This window comes from Mugil cephalus, chromosome 1 (genome assembly GCF_022458985.1).
Source record: "Mugil cephalus isolate CIBA_MC_2020 chromosome 1, CIBA_Mcephalus_1.1, whole genome shotgun sequence".
NCBI lineage: Eukaryota > Metazoa > Chordata > Actinopteri > Mugiliformes > Mugilidae > Mugil > Mugil cephalus.
Genome location: NC_061770.1, coordinates 7,763,696 through 7,779,167, shown reverse-complemented (window position 1 = coordinate 7,779,167; position 15,472 = coordinate 7,763,696). Strand labels below are relative to the sequence as shown.

Genomic DNA, 15,472 nt, shown 5'->3' with positions numbered 1-15,472 from the left:
AAAAGGATATCTAAAACTTCTGGGGAAAAAAAAATAGAAAAGCAGAAACTGCAAGAGTGTATGTGAGAGAGAGAGGGGTATCGGAGCAGAGGTAGATCACATTTTGGCCCATAGATGGCAGTATTCTTACAGGAACAGGGCTAGACGAGGCTGTCATTGACTGGCCTTAGTGTGCTGCAACGAAGACAAAAATTCTATGATGGGTAAGACATTTTTCTTCTCCTAGATGTGAAGTGCTATTATATCAAAAGGTTTACTCGTCTGCAGTGATTTATAAAGATAAATCTAAGTAAATTTATAAGTTTGCAGGCAATTTGTTTGGAGAATTGTTCAGACTGTGAATCACAAGTTATTTTTTAGAAAACTTAAGAGTATCATTTCACTTTAAAAAAATAAATAAAATAAAAATATATATAGTATCACAATTTTTTCAGGTAGGACAGTTGTGGTTTGCAAATAGGCAGCGACGTTGCATTTACAAAATAGTTTCAAATCTTTTTTTCCATATCCTACACCCAAATGTTGCAAAATTGTGAATTCTTTGCTCTCTATAGATAAATACTTCTATCTCCTATGCATTATTAATGTTTTTCTTTGGGCGGAAACGGTTAACACCGTAATGAGCCGGAGTGTGAGGGGGCTGGGTTTAAACGCGCAGTGTGCCGGTGGCAGCATACACACACTACTGTACATTGATGGAGCCGCCAGTCTCTCTCTGTGAGCCCGGCAGAGCCCTGTAGTGAGAGAGACGCGCTGCGGGTCTGAACCGACGCTGCGAAATTACACCGCCGGATGATGGCAAGCCTGGCCACAGCCCGTGCGTAACCTCCATGTGCCGTGGAACAGCCCGCGACGCAGAACTGAAGGAATGCGCCGTTTCACTGACACGGTCTAGTAAAGTAACATTAGGAGGTCAGCTCAGACGGCGGAGGCTCTGCCGCGAAGTTTACGCGCTGCATTCGCAATCACTCCTGATGGTGAAGGTTTGAATGAATGACGCCGCCGCTTGACAGCTTCCACAGGCAGATAGGCTACATTTAAGGAACTGGAAGAAGTGCTGAATGTAGAATTCTCCTAAAGGCGAGACTTTGCCCTGATAGCGCGTTTGGAGACATTTTTTATTTGTGGATGTGAGTCTAGCGCATCAGTTCAGATCCAGAAGACGGCAGCCGCGCCGGAGGGTTCAGGATAACCTGGAGATCTAGTTTAAATGAAGAGGTGAGTGATGATCAGCGAGCTCGCTGACTCTACATCTGCTTTACATCATGCAAATATTTCCTTTAATATCACACGACTGTCACTCAGCCAAACACACACACGCACACAAAAACACACAGCCACTCTGTTTCAGAAAGGGCTAATTTCCGACACTGCGGAGAGACAACTGAAGAGAGGCATTTTTCATTTTGGGCTGCAGGCACAGATAAGGCAGCAGCCTGTGTCAGTATCACATTGTGCGGTTGCCACATCTCACACTTGGACGCCAAAACACTAAATGACGAGGTGTGATTCTAAATACCGTGGACTGTTTGTGCATATGGAAGCATTACAGCAGGCTTCACGCACGGTGGTTGGTCTGAATCCTTTACTGCCATGTATGCTCTTTATTCATTGCAGTTCAGCTGCCTCACAATACACCGGCATGGTTGAGTTACAACCTGTTCTGCAGAGATGATACTTCAGGGTGACATTACTGTCGCCCGTGAGCTTCTTCTGGTTTGTGTGTCCTTCAGTGTTTAATAAAATTACTTGTCTGGGACAGTGTATTTTTAGAGTCCGTGTCCTGTTGCTTGCAATCATCACAGCGCCAGCAATGTCTAATGATTTTCATTTGCCGACCTTGATTGCGAGCTCAAAAGGACACAAACATGCTCTACTACACCAAGTCCAAAGGATGTATACATATTGTGTGTAACACGCTGAGTGGTGGCAGACTTCAGACCTGAACCCGCGTGTCCCTGCAACAAGTGAACCGTGAGTCTGCTAGTCAGAGTGGTTTTAGGACGGGTAAATGTCACACTTTTGGATGTCTGGTGCACAGAAGGTCACTAATCTGCTTCGAAATATCTAAATTCTCTGTATTTTCTGTCACGTTTGTTGCCCTTTTCCCAAGTGATATATCACAAAATTGTAACGAAACAAAGAAAACAAACAAAAGCAACACCGTGATATATATTGTTGCCAACAAAGTGGCATCAATTTAGGGTTCCAGCTAGACTCTAGACCTCATCTGCCCAGTTCAGCAGATGCAGCCACAAATCTTCATTCTCTGTCGGACTGCCAGTGCGCCGGCGACCGCCCATGACAATAACTCTAAAGAGAATAAATGTTGCCTTAAGTTGAAAATTGCCTCCCATTTGCATGTGAATAACTTACATCTGCCACGGCTGACGGGTAGCATGTTAATCCCTCTGCCTGTGCAATCAAAACACGTTCCTTCTTGGTGAAATCGCATTTTTCTGCGCATCTGAAGTGTGACCCGGCGCACATCATCATTTAAATATCCATCTCAAAGTGAAACAGATGTTTGACCCGCAAAGCAACCACCGGGGTGGGCATTTCTGCCTTTGGAAGAACAAACCGGCACTCAGCATTGGTTTGATTATCACAGGCTGATTATATTCACTTAATTAACTCCAATCTAATGAAGAAACGAGAGCCGGTAGTGTGGGGCTGCCACTGTCTCTCTGACCGCTCGGCTTTTCAGCAGCTGTTTTGCGATCATTTTAGACAGATCTTTATACAATACATCTATTTTATTTAATTTATTTATATATTTATGTCAGCATGCTGCTACCTAAATCCACTCCAATTTACTGCTGCGGTTTCTTTCTTAAAAAATATCGCTGCTGTTTTTGAGCATTTCAATTTGTTCTGAAAGCAGTGAATTGCAGCCAGTTAGCTCTCTTTTTAAATAATGGAGAATTTAAGCAGAGATGTTACGAATACTGCTCAATGGACCACTTTCAAGTGGTGCCTTTGAATGCACGCTGTCCAAGAAAGCCTCTTTTTTTTCCCGAGAAGCACAACATCACACATTCATACAATCAATAGGGTTAACCCCACCAAGCTGGAGAGAAATTGCTTCGACTGTACAAACTTAGATCGGGCTTGCTGATGTTTCTCGGCCGCTGCTTCTCCACTCCGCTGCTCTGCGGGGGACTGCGATATTTGATTGGATTTACAGTGGCGCTAATGGTCAGCATGATGTTCTGTGTTTAGTGTTTTTGATGCTGTAATGATTTCGTCCAGTCTGTCCAGGAGTACGAGACTCCCCCTAGGAAAATATCAAGCCCCGCTTCCATTATTAGTGGAGCTTTGGTCTGGGCTAAAATACACAATAGTAAGATTATTGAATATCTTTCCTTCATCCCAAACATTTCATCTTGACTGTAGAAATTCCGTTTGCTTTGTTTTATTTAGTTTAGCGATGGATGTTGGTCCCTCGGTGCCCTTTCTAGATTGTCAGAGGAGGGTCTGAAGCGTTGTAACGCTCTGTGCGAGGATGCCTGTCGCCACAGCTACCTCTGCCACCGTCAGCATCTTAGGAGCATCTGCGACAAACTCTGCTGGCTCAAGAGCGTCCTCTGTTGATGAAGAGCGAGGAGCCTAAATAAGCAGAGTTAATTATCGGGGCCGCGATGCGAGCGCGCCCGCTCTCTCTCTCCACTCAGGCCGTTCCATGGTGAATTCCGCTCAACAACTCTGTTGACATTAGGAACTAATTTTTTAAGTGCATGATTTGCCGCTGAATGAGTCGTTAGTGCCTTTCTGTGCGCTGTGTCACCACCAGTCTGCACGCAGGCTCGCTCCTCTTCACATTCCCCCCTCAAGGCAGCCAGACTCGCCACAGTTTAGCTTGAGAGATTTTGACAAGTTGCTACGCATGCAGGCAGAATCCTTGACCTATTTCTTAATGAGTGAATAGTGCAAATGTGCTCAGCGGCTGTGTATTGTAACACCCCCCCTCCCATACACACACACACACACACACACACACACACACACACACACACACACACAGTAACCCCCCACCATCCCAACTGTCTTTTGCCTCCACACACTCTCAAACACGCGAACACATGCAGATAATGGTGCTTTTGTGAGTTCACTGACTCGTCCTCCCATCGATATAGGTCCTCCCTTTCCTATCTGCCGGAGTGTACAAATACTGAGTGTTTGTTTTAATGCAATTGCCCCCCCGTCTTGCCTCACTGTGGGGTGTTTATCTGAACCTCTCAACTGTCCAGCTGTCACAACAGAGATCTCAATCTCCTTGACCCACACACACGCTCCACTCACTCAGCCTTGTTATGCACATGTTTGTGTCTGGAATCCGTATTTATGGTGAGTGTGTCTGTGTGTGTGAGAGCGAGAATTGACATAAGAGCGATCTGGATCTGTGCTGACAGTGATCAAGTGGAGTGCAGCCAGGGAGTCTGAGAAGGGTTTGGCTCGGGTGAAAAGAAGTGGATCATAACCGCCTCTTGCCTTGATCAGACCCCCCACCCCCACCCCCCCGAGCTGCGCAATTAACGTTTTCCGTGCTATCTCTCATCTCTGAGTGTAAACACCACGAGTTTTCTACCTGTCTCCGATGTTTCAAGTACCAGATCCCGCTGCAGAGACGATCTCTCCAGGCAATGATTATCCCAGCAAACATTTGTGTAAGCTTTTGTGTGTTGATTCAGAGGTGGTGGATCTGGGTCTCTGCATCTGGTATTAGTTGACGGTGTACTTGAACGCAACGATTCCGAAACTGGGAACTGAGTTTCCACTCCGTTACAAGTTGATAGAAGGAGGAAGTTATGTTAGAAAGGCAAAGCAAATTGATTTCCAGTCTCTCCTCATTGCATAAACGAATGTTAGATCTCTATCTTTGAAAATACATGATTTTTCATTTGCTTGGTCCCCAAAATGCTTTTGCTAACAGTCTGTTCGTGTATTAAAATATCACACTCAATCTGTGCTCCCGCTTTGTGCCAAACAATAAATTCATTCTGGTGTTGCATATCCCCTTGTTATTTTAAACGTATAGGTGCCATAGATCTAAGATCCGGCATTGCTCTTTGATAATTCCCACACTGTAGCAGATGTTTGAGAACACCACGGGGCTACATTTAATGGTCTAGTCATGCTGCTGTAGCCGTTTTCATCATCTTGAGTAGTTGTGCGTGTGTAGCCTTCAGTGACTTATTGAATCGTTGAAACCATTTTAAATTGATGACTACAGGCCACTACATTGTTAAGTAGCAGCTTGCCCAGTATGAGCAACACATAGCACAGAGTGCAAAAATCAATGCCACTCTGCATTTCACTTTTCACAGTACACACAGAGACTGTGTTTTTCTTAAAAAAAAAGAAAAATACTGTGAATACTTGAAAGAAAAAAAAGTCACTTTTTTTTTTTTTTGCTGCAGTGGTTACTGTGCCTTTTTCCTGCGATAGACCCGATGAGAGAATTTGTTTCCCCCATCTCTCTCAGACCTCTGCCTGTTTTTGCAAGGAGAAAACTATGCGCTATGTGTGTGTGTATGTTCCAGACAGGCTCCAGTCAGTCTCATCAGAGGACCAAGAGGGAACGGTTAACAGTCGTCCCTCTGCCTTGGTGCAGCCGTGGCCAGTCCAGATCCTGCTCCTTCTATTGATGGCAGCAAGTTAGCAATGAACCCCAGTGTGCGCTCTGCTGTCCCAAAGGCTTGCCAGCTTGCTGAAACAAAGCCTTTTGTATGGCCACTAAATCCAGCAGATGGAGAAATGGACAGTAAATGAAAGTAGAGGGTAAGGGGAATAAAGGAATTTAGTGGAGCATGTTTGTGGGTAGGCATTTAGGCTGCTCCTTTGGGGAGCCTAACACCCTCACAATGCAATACTGGCAGAACTTAAATGTTCTCTCGTTGACATGCTGCGAGAGCGGCTTTGGGCCCCTGTGTGAGTGGAGAAGGCAGCCTGCTCACGAGGGCTCTCCAGGGCCTGGGAAACCTTTATTAAGATGTTAATAGAACTGCCTTCATGACACATTTCCACGGGACGGGATCCTTCTCCTCTGCCATTCTTTAGCGCCTCAATCTTTCTGCTCCAATCATCTGCCTCTCTCCTTAACGCCACAGCCTGTTTAGGCTCCACATTCCCCTGCCCGGGCCACTCTCACTCTTTATCTGATCTCCGCTGTCACAAGCCGTCCTGCATTTACCACGTGTAACAAAATTACGCGATGCCAGCGATAAGGGGCAGGAATCCCGGCACAGGGAGCTGTAGAATAACAAGTCTGCCCATTTGTTTGTCACTGATCTTCACACCGGCTGGAAGTCAGACTGTCGCCCCAGCAAGCCACAAGGGCTCTTATGAATTTTCTGTCTCAAAACACTTGTCAGCTGGTACCTCGTTTCCAGATCACTACCTGCGTTCCTTCCCCCTCAGCCGCCTCAGTCCTCAAACTGCTCCCAACGTTGCTCTGCGCTGCCTGAGGAGCTTATCAAACAACAACAAAAAAGAGAGACAAAAAAAGAGACCTCGAGCTTTACATACAAATACCTTGACTTCATTGTGAAAAGCCGCTGAAGGCATTGTCTCTACCATTTTCTCTTTTCGCATCAATTTGAATATAAGTCAATTTAGGCTGGCACCATCAATAATCAATTAGCTGGTGTCATGGGAGGATGTGCGTTTTTGTTTGGTGAAAACTCAACAATAAGTGAGCAACAAAAGGGAGAGGGAGCGGGAGGCAGAGTGGGAGGGGGCTTGTGTTAGACGCCAAGGGCAGCTGTCAGGAGCAGATGACAGTGTGTGTGTGTGTGTGTTTGTGTGTAATTTGTGCTTGGCTGCGTGTGTTTGCGGCCGTTTAATTTATTTTGTCTGACTGCGTGGCACATGTGTCGTTTGCCAGAGTGCCGGGTGCCTGTTTGTGTGTGTGGACTTTGAGACACCGGGGTAGGCAGGCAGGGGCAACGCCATGCAGCGCTGCCCACACTGCCCCCTGGTGATGAGGATGCCCCTGCCTGCCACTGTCGCCATGGTTACTCCGGGAAAAGGGGTGCAGGCGTTGCTTGTTTGGTCTGTTCATGTGCCATAGGGGAACCCCGGGCAGCTTTGTCCCTGGACTATAAAAAGTGCAGCCCCATTACAACCAGAACCACTTTCATCTCAAAGGGGCCTATTATGCCCATTACCTCTTTGGGCTATGTCAAAGGTTTGTGTAATTTCCTTACAAGATTGACTCATGTCAGCATTACTGCATCAGGAAGTGTAAACTTGAGTATTTACATTAACTTAATTCTCCCTGTGCTTATCGTGCCAGATTTTTATCCAATGAGCTTTCATGCTCGACAACCCAATATTTTTGCAATTGGCCTCCAAGGCTCAGTGACATGTAGTTACCTGCACTCGTGTTCCCTTCATTGCTACTATTTTGCAGTCAGCCATGGCCTTATCTGGGTGGATAGCTTCTCTTAGCATGAGGCGGCGGCTCTAACTCATCCTCATGCCTCAGCAGAGAGGGGGAAAGAAGAAAAGAAGATGGGTGACTGGGTGGGTGGGTGGGTGGGGGGAGGCGAGACTTTCGAATCCAGTCAGACAGCAAACAGAAAGCACGGTTGTCTGGAGAAGTCCTCCCCCTTCCTGTGCTATCTTGTTCCTTCTCTAGCGCGCGCACACTTCCTCCTGATTAACTTTTTCCACTGTTGTAGACCAAAGTAAATTGTGCTAAATTGATGATGAAAGACCTTGAAACTCCCCAACTTCAAAACACAGAATGTGGCCCACTGTGGCGTCTTATTTCCCTGCGATGTCGATAGAGGCTTTAAGACAAACAGTTTTTCCAGAACGAGCCTTCTTGCAGTACTGCACACACGACACAAAGGGTCCATATTGTTTTGATCAAACTGGGAAGGTAGTACAAAGAAGTATCTTGGACGTATTGTGAAAAAAGCTTGGACTGAAGCTGCCGCCGCCAGTCCTCCAACTCCAGACTCTTTACTTTGGCCCAAGGTGATTTATAGTGTCCAGGCCAGGGGAAATGAATTCTCCTCTGGGATAACGTTAATGTTTATGCATGAACACATGACTCTGATCCACACACCGAAGCCAGCGGGAGAAAAGGGATGAAAGGTACTTAAAAATGAGGCAGCTCGTCACTGAGCCCACACAAAGTCTGTCAGGACGTGTAGTTATTTCCCCGGCTCGCTGGAGGCAAAACGGTTAATAACACTTTATGAATGTAGCTGCGTTTGTTGTTCTTTTTAACCTCAGCTCGACCTTTAAGATTATAGCTTTGTACAATAAGCGTTGGGCTTTGTGGAATGTGTGGGCTACTGTGGAAAAATAAATCCTGTTTTCTCCTCGTCGCTTTTCTGTGGGCCTGTCTTATCAAATGACTTAATAAAATAGCCATTGTGAATCACGCGGTACAGTATTTACGTTATCAGTGAATCTATCGCACGGGAAGTTGGATGTTGATGTTTCACCACTCTTACTTCCTAGTGCTCTTTGCTATCAAAGGGAAACACTGCATGTACTCAGTGGAGCAGCGGGAGTTTGTCCAGACAGACACATTATTCTTCCCCTGTCACAACCAATGAAATGTGAAACATGACAGCGGCGTCTTCACGTAGCCGGCAAAGAGAATGATTAACTTTGAGCAAACTACACAGTGTGGTGTAATGTCATGCAAAAAACAAAACAAAAACAAAACATAATCAAAATGCACAACATTTTCACACATCAGCTGCAATGTGAGTCAGAAGCATTGTCTTTTCTGCGGCGTTTAAGGCGAATGAGTCAGGGTATCTAAGACAATTATTCAGAGTGTCAAGCCTATTTGCAGCAGATGACTTGAATTTCCTGTTTTCTCTGTGAAGATGCTGATTAAATATGACTGCTCTGAAACGCTCTTCTACCTCAGGGAGGAAGAGGAGGTAGAGAAAGGGAGCGGAGTGAGTTGAGAGAGTGAGAGAAGCAGGGGACCGGGCAGGTTTGTACTTGAAAGCAGTGAGCGAGCATCCTTTCTTGTCTTAATCTGCAACAGTTAGGGATTTACAGTATGGGAGCTAATACTGTTAACCAATATTCACACAGACGGTGCATTCAAAGGGTATTTGACTTGTCAGTGTCACACCAGACACACCCGTATTTCTTTATTCATCCCACAGAGAGCATAGCTGGGAATTAAGAGCGTTTTTCCCTCATTGCAGACGGTATCTCAGAGCTTGTAGGTACAATGTTTACCGTTAAGCACTTTGTGCAAGCCTCATTGCCTTTGCTGCCGCGAGCCCTCCCCTGCATTTCTCAGGAAGCATGTTCGACCTGACAGGGGTGAATAGGTGAGGTGAATTTGCATTTTATTCCAAAGCATGCACAATGTCACAGGCATTAGGTTTCGTGAACATACTGTCGGATATAAACAATTGGCTTTTGCATTTCCGTTCACAAACGAGGAGGGTCTGACCAACGGCGTCATCTTCGGTCGTTTCCTTTCAAGGACAGCAGCCGATGACGTTCTTGGTTTTTTCCGAAGCGGGTGATTAACAGCTCTCGGTATCTTCTCCTTCTCATCTTTTCCGCTCCACCTTTTCTCCTGCCTCCTCTCTTCTTTCCTTCCTGTCTGTTTGGGAGGCGGAAGAGAGACAAACAGTGAGCAGGGTGGAGGCATGCCAGAGGGGACTGGCATATGGCTTAGATGCTGGGAAATAGGAGCACACTTTTGTATTCACCTGTGTTTTGGGACCGAGGCCTACCTTCTGCTTTGCATCCAAAAAAAGAAATTTGGAACAGGGAAGGGCTGCTGGGCAACATTCACTGTTGAATAGATCCAAAGTACACTTAAGCACCATTCTAATGCACCCTCGCTCCTTACCACGAAGTAAATTGCTCATGCACTGCTTGTGTGCAGGCATTGACAAGCCTGATAAAGGACACGTTGCATTTGTTTATTTTGCCAAGGCTACAGTGTTTGTGGGTTGTGTTGTACAAAGCTTCCGCAGCTTCAATGGCTTAAGGTCTGAAAAGCTGAAATGTAGTGTGTCTGCTTGTCTGAGTCCCTGAGGCGCTCGGCATGTACAGTAGCTCTGTGTCAAGGTAAACAGCCCCACCTGTCTTTGCATACTGCTACGTGACGCAGCCAATCAGAATAGGGAAAGCAAAGAAAACAAAGTCAAACTGTAGACAGAAGGATAGCCGGGCTGATTTAAATGCAGGTCTCGCTGTCACCCCATTTCAGTGCCTTTCTTTCAAAACTGCGACGGCGCTCCAAATCATATGATATCTGGGCTGCTCGTCACATTTGGCAAAGGGTTTTTTAATAAAAGAGAATGGAGGGGAATTAGCTACAGAATTGCTGCGCTATTTAAATGCATTAGTGGCTTAGTTGTGGGATTCATTGGACTGAAACACTGAGCAACCCTGAGAGGTGTCATTCGCACTCTTTCTCTGCAGGAGGATACTGTCATTTATAATTCACCATTCATCAGTTGGCAAGAGACACTTTTTCTGAGTTAAATCACAATAATCCCAACAGCAAACGGCTGTAAAGAACAAACTGGCACGTTGTTCTCATTGGGCAACACCGTGACCACGTCCGATTCAAGGTCAGGGGTCTCAGTACCCGCGCGCTGAAATATTCCCAGCCTCTGGCGCAAAACAAAGGAAGAAACAGGGAGGTGTGGGATTTTGACTTGTGATACTGAGTCAGACAGGAAGAGGAGAGGAAGCTGCTGGAAGGGAGGGACGGAACAGGAAGGCAAAACTGTTTTCGTAGGAGTGAAGGGCGCTGCGTGCCAGACGGACGTATAACTAAGTAACGCCATTCGCGCCAGGTTAGTTGAGGGGAAAAAAAACAGGTTTGGGAACAGCTGAGTAACTGGCTGTGCTGCGGAGGCCTCACGGGGGGGATGTAGTATAGGCTCGCAGATGATGAAGGTGTGTGTGGAAGTGCAATACTCCAGGCTAATGGGAAATCTCTCTCATTCACTCCTAGTCGGTCCTAGCCAGACTGAAACAGCAGTGAACCAACCACCAAGTGTCCTAATTAGCCCACTTCAGCATGTTAGTCTGCCCCAGCTGCTCCTATTTATGTTACTGATGAAATGCTGAATGGGGCTTTTTTCCCCCCTTGGTTACATTTTCTCGAGGGTAGCAAACAGTCGATTTTTATCGTTTTTCTCTTTCCTGTTATTGCAGTTTTTCGCTGGAGTATGATTATATGTTTTTCCCTGCTGCTGATGCAGTTTATAGGGAGCAGCGGGGCTGTTTTGTTTGACTGAAAGGCTGACTGCCAAGTACCCTACCCCGTGTTTTGCCTTCTCCGTCTCCCCCAGCTAAGAAACGACAGAATTTGGTGATAGAGGGAAACGCTCAGACTGCCCACTGCTGTGTTTATGCTGACTCTAACGCTGGCATCCGTTGCATCAAATTATGCTATAGAACTCTAATCATTGAAAATCTTCAGTTACATCTCTCAGCTGGATGAAGAAGGGGGGGGGCTGGCTCACTTGCCGAAACCTCATTTCACTGCTCCACTAAACCCGTAGACCAGTATGATCGCTTTTAAAGCAGTCAAGCCGCAGCGCCTGTGTGTCAGCTTCATCTATGTGTGCGGTCGAAGGAAGAAGTTAATGTTAGGTAGAAGCTGCCACGGAGGAGTTCAGATTGACTGGTTTTGGCATTGCTCATACTGACCAAGCATGGGAATGCTCTTTCCTTTGATTTATATTCAGTTATTATTGCTCTGTCCGTTCGTGTTCTGTCTTTTTTTTTCTTTTTTTCTTTTGACTGCCTTTTTGTCTCCGTCTCCCTGTCTTGAGCTGCGGGATCTGGTTCCAGCCTGTCTTACTTCCATGACAAAGAAACAGATGGCAATTTTAAGCGTCTTACCAGGACAGATTAGGCTTCGATCAAACTTAATGCCCAAAAAGTAACTGCTGCATCCAGTCTGAGAAGGAGACAGAGAGGGAGACTGTGTTTAGAAATGTGATTTGTTGACCAGTGGAAGACAGGCGGGGGGAGGAGGGGGGTCTACTAGAGAGCTGTTTACTTCAGCTCTTTATTCAAGTATTTCTCTTGAGCAACTTATTGCATGCCGGAAAACCTTATTATTAAGAAATACAGCCCATGTCACTCTGGAGCTGGATTTAGAAAACCCCTGCTCTGAATGTCTTTTTTTTTCTGTTGTTACATCAATGATATTCTTTCCAGAGATCCAAGCCTCTTGGATGGGTGACTACATCAAGCTGTAGTACAAGAAGGACACTGACAGGCACTTGCACGAGCCTCAGCGGCCACATGTAAAACGTGCTCTCCAGCGTCTGTGTGAGGAATATGGATGGCCTGTCTGTGTCCATGTCATATCTACAGCGGAGGGACAGGGGACAGACTCAGGAATCTCTGGCCTGTGAAAATGAGTGTGAAGGACTTATTCCCAGGTTCACTGATGTGGCGGACCGGCTGTAGCTCTTCATACAGCTCTGACATACTCGGAGCAACTCTGGCAGCCAGCGATCTTGCACAGTGTAGGCAACTCACACGTGCGCTTTGCAGGAGTTGCCACGGTGACCTCTATTTCATTTCGGGGCTGCTAGATTTTCCTCGGTTCGTCAAGAAAGGGCAGAGCCTCTGCAGGTGTAATGGCGGAAGGAAAGGAAGGGAGGAGGATGGAGGTGGGAGAAAGTCCGTGGAGACATTTCTCTTTTCCTTCCCGGCTTTGACCGTAATGAGTGTCGGACCTCTTCCCTCCTGATCCTTTGCTGTTGTCCATGCTTCATCACAAGCAGCAGATGATAATGCTCATCTGTCTCTCGCACACAATGGAGAACAATACTCAACCTTCGCAGCGAAAGTGAATAATACCGCGAGTTGCGCTTACTCCGCCGACACACTATTTCCATCACGGACCTTGTAGGTCACCGTGACGTCCCTTCCCTCCACGTCCCTTTTCCCACTGCTCACCCATCTTAGCATGCGCAGGTGAGGAACACTTGTGCCACATGTGTAATAAATGAGCCTCACATACCTGCGCTCCAGGGCACATGCTATACGTCACCGCTCTGTACATTTTCGCTGAGTTTCAAAAACGTCCTTTCTGTTGTTTTATTTTTTTTTTTATTTAACAAAGATAAACCACAGGCCATCTGAAGCGTCCCTATCGAATTCGCTTTGCACTTGCGTCTCGTATAATAATTTTTTCAGTGGGGTATGGTTGTTTGATTAAATAAACACAGGATGTATCTGGTGAAATCTTAAAACAATTTTGTGTGTGCCTAGAAAGTGCTTACTGTGGTGATACGCCTGCTCCTCTCTCTCAGGACAGTGGCTCACAGGAAACCAGCCAGTGCTGATTTTCCAGCGTATCGCAGCCAGCGTTGCATCCTGTACGGGGTTCACATGGCACTGGCCGGAAGGCATGTGTGTGCGTTTCAACACTGATCCAGCAAGTCACTCACTCAGCCAGCCAGCCAGCTAGCTCTCTGAGCTCCATCCCATCCCTTTCAATCCTGTCCTGGCATCACCTGGCAGCAGTTGCCTCACTCAAGGGAACAATCAGGTGGATTTTTATACCCCCAGCATGCGCAAGACTGAGTTAATGCTTACTGCAGCGCTCGCTACTGTTTTATTATTCATATTCATTGCAAGTCCTTCTTGGACTCGCATACAAATGTAGCGTAAGCTTTTCTCTGAGCTGTGGTCTGTGGCAGCAGTTTTGCAAACTTTGTTTTTCCTGTGTGCTGGACTTAGATTGCTTCTAGATTTTTTTTTTTTTTTTTTTCCAGAAAGCTTTCGGAAGCCACCAAGCACAATTTCGCCTTTTCTCGCTCTATTGGTCTTGAATTGGTCTTTCAGGGAATGTGTGGCCATTTCATAACATTCTTCATGTCTGCCCTCGGGAGCAGAGTAACAGAATTCCTCGATTTGTTTACAAGAAGTCGGGATTATTTGGTAGAATTTACTTTGCAGGCTGCTTTCAATTTTGCTGTGGCAACTGTGGCACACACGAGTCCCATTTATAACCTCAGTGCCCTTTAAACTAACCATAAAGTCTGCTGTATACACATGGAGACATGAGCACCATTGCTCTGTGGTCTGTTGCTCTCAGTGTCTTCACGGTAACCAGTACATTCTGCTTGCCGCCCATGTATCTTTCTGTGTGAGTAAGCACCCAATTTCCTCACCACATGCTGTTATTGCCTCTCATCCAAAGGGAGACTGGGCTAAGTAACCAGCCACAGACTTGATTTTGTGGTGTTTTATCACCTCTGATGAAATTAGAGGAGTCTCTACCGGGCTGAGCTTGAGAGAAAGATAAGCAGGCTGAGAGCACGAGAGAGAGAGAGAGAGAGATTGAACCCTTTGCGCCTGTCTGAGAATGCATCTGTTATATGTGCCCCAGCATAGGGATCCTGGAAATTAGCTGTACTGGTCCTCGGACGCCGGTGTGTATTTGGAAGAGGCACCATAATGTGTGGGGTCAGAGCAGGCCTTGAACACAATGAGCAAAGGTTTCCTTCCTTCTGTAGAGGTTTACATAATGATACAATCACAACATTAACTAAAATTCTCTGTTGCTCTACCTCAGTAATGATAACATGATCTAAAAAATGATGAGTGAAATGCTTTAAAAATCTTTCAGTGTCCAAGTCACAAGTTGTGAGCTTTGCTGCAGACATAAACTTCCCCAACAGTTAGCGCTTTCTTCATTTTTGTTTTCACACAAGCCCTTATCTGTGCCGCTCCTTTCACAGAGGCCGGTTGGCTTTGGTCAGGCTCTGATGTTTAGCCCGGTTTGATCTTTAATTGAGTTTGGTGGAAAGACAGCAGAACAGGTGGCGCGGGGACAAGGCGTATATGTTTTTTGCCTTCGTTCCGAAGGAGGAAGGAGAGAGAGGGCGGCCGCTCAGCGCTGAGGTTAGGCGGTTCAACTCCTCACAAGTTCTTCCATTGGAGTGAGTCCCAGCGTGCGAGATAAGGAGAGTGGGACCGTGAGAGAACAGCAACCTGGGCCAAAGCATCCCGAAAGGAAACTGTCTGCAGCCCTGGATGAGTGTAAGGAATTAAACCAGCCGTGTGCAGAGCAGCAGCAGCGACCTGTGCAAACATGCACGCACAAGCTTCAGCTGTGGGCATCATCTGTCAGTCCCATGACAGCTGAGACGAACAACTGACTGACTCATGCTTTATCGTTGGAGCAAAACAGAAGAAAACGGTTCATGGAAAATGACCTTGGCGCCTTGTGGATGTATATGTGTGAGGAGCGCGCTGTCTCTTGAACCCTTCCAGGATTCAAGAGAAATGGAGGTCACACATGCCCTGCTGTCATTTTAATTGCATTGACAGATAATTGATTTTAGCACGGATAGAGCTACAGCTGCCCCGACAAGTCTTCACAGTTACATGTTTCTATTACGTCACCGGTATCGTTTTCACTGTTCTCAGTTAGATTACGGCCCCAGTCCTCGCGTGTTGTTTGTCGCCATCCTCAAAAATAACC

General features: G+C 46.3%; 1 protein-coding gene across 1 annotated transcript in view; it reads left to right on the top strand.

Annotated features, from left to right (window-relative positions):
- The first annotated feature begins 685 nt into the window (after positions 1-685).
- The window catches only part of plxna2 (plexin A2), a 157,883-nt gene continuing 143,096 nt past the window's right edge, over positions 686-15,472 (top strand). The window contains exon 1 of the mRNA XM_047584622.1: positions 686-1,218. The gene's annotated coding sequence lies outside the window, so the exon portion shown is untranslated. The remainder of the gene's footprint in view (positions 1,219-15,472) is intronic.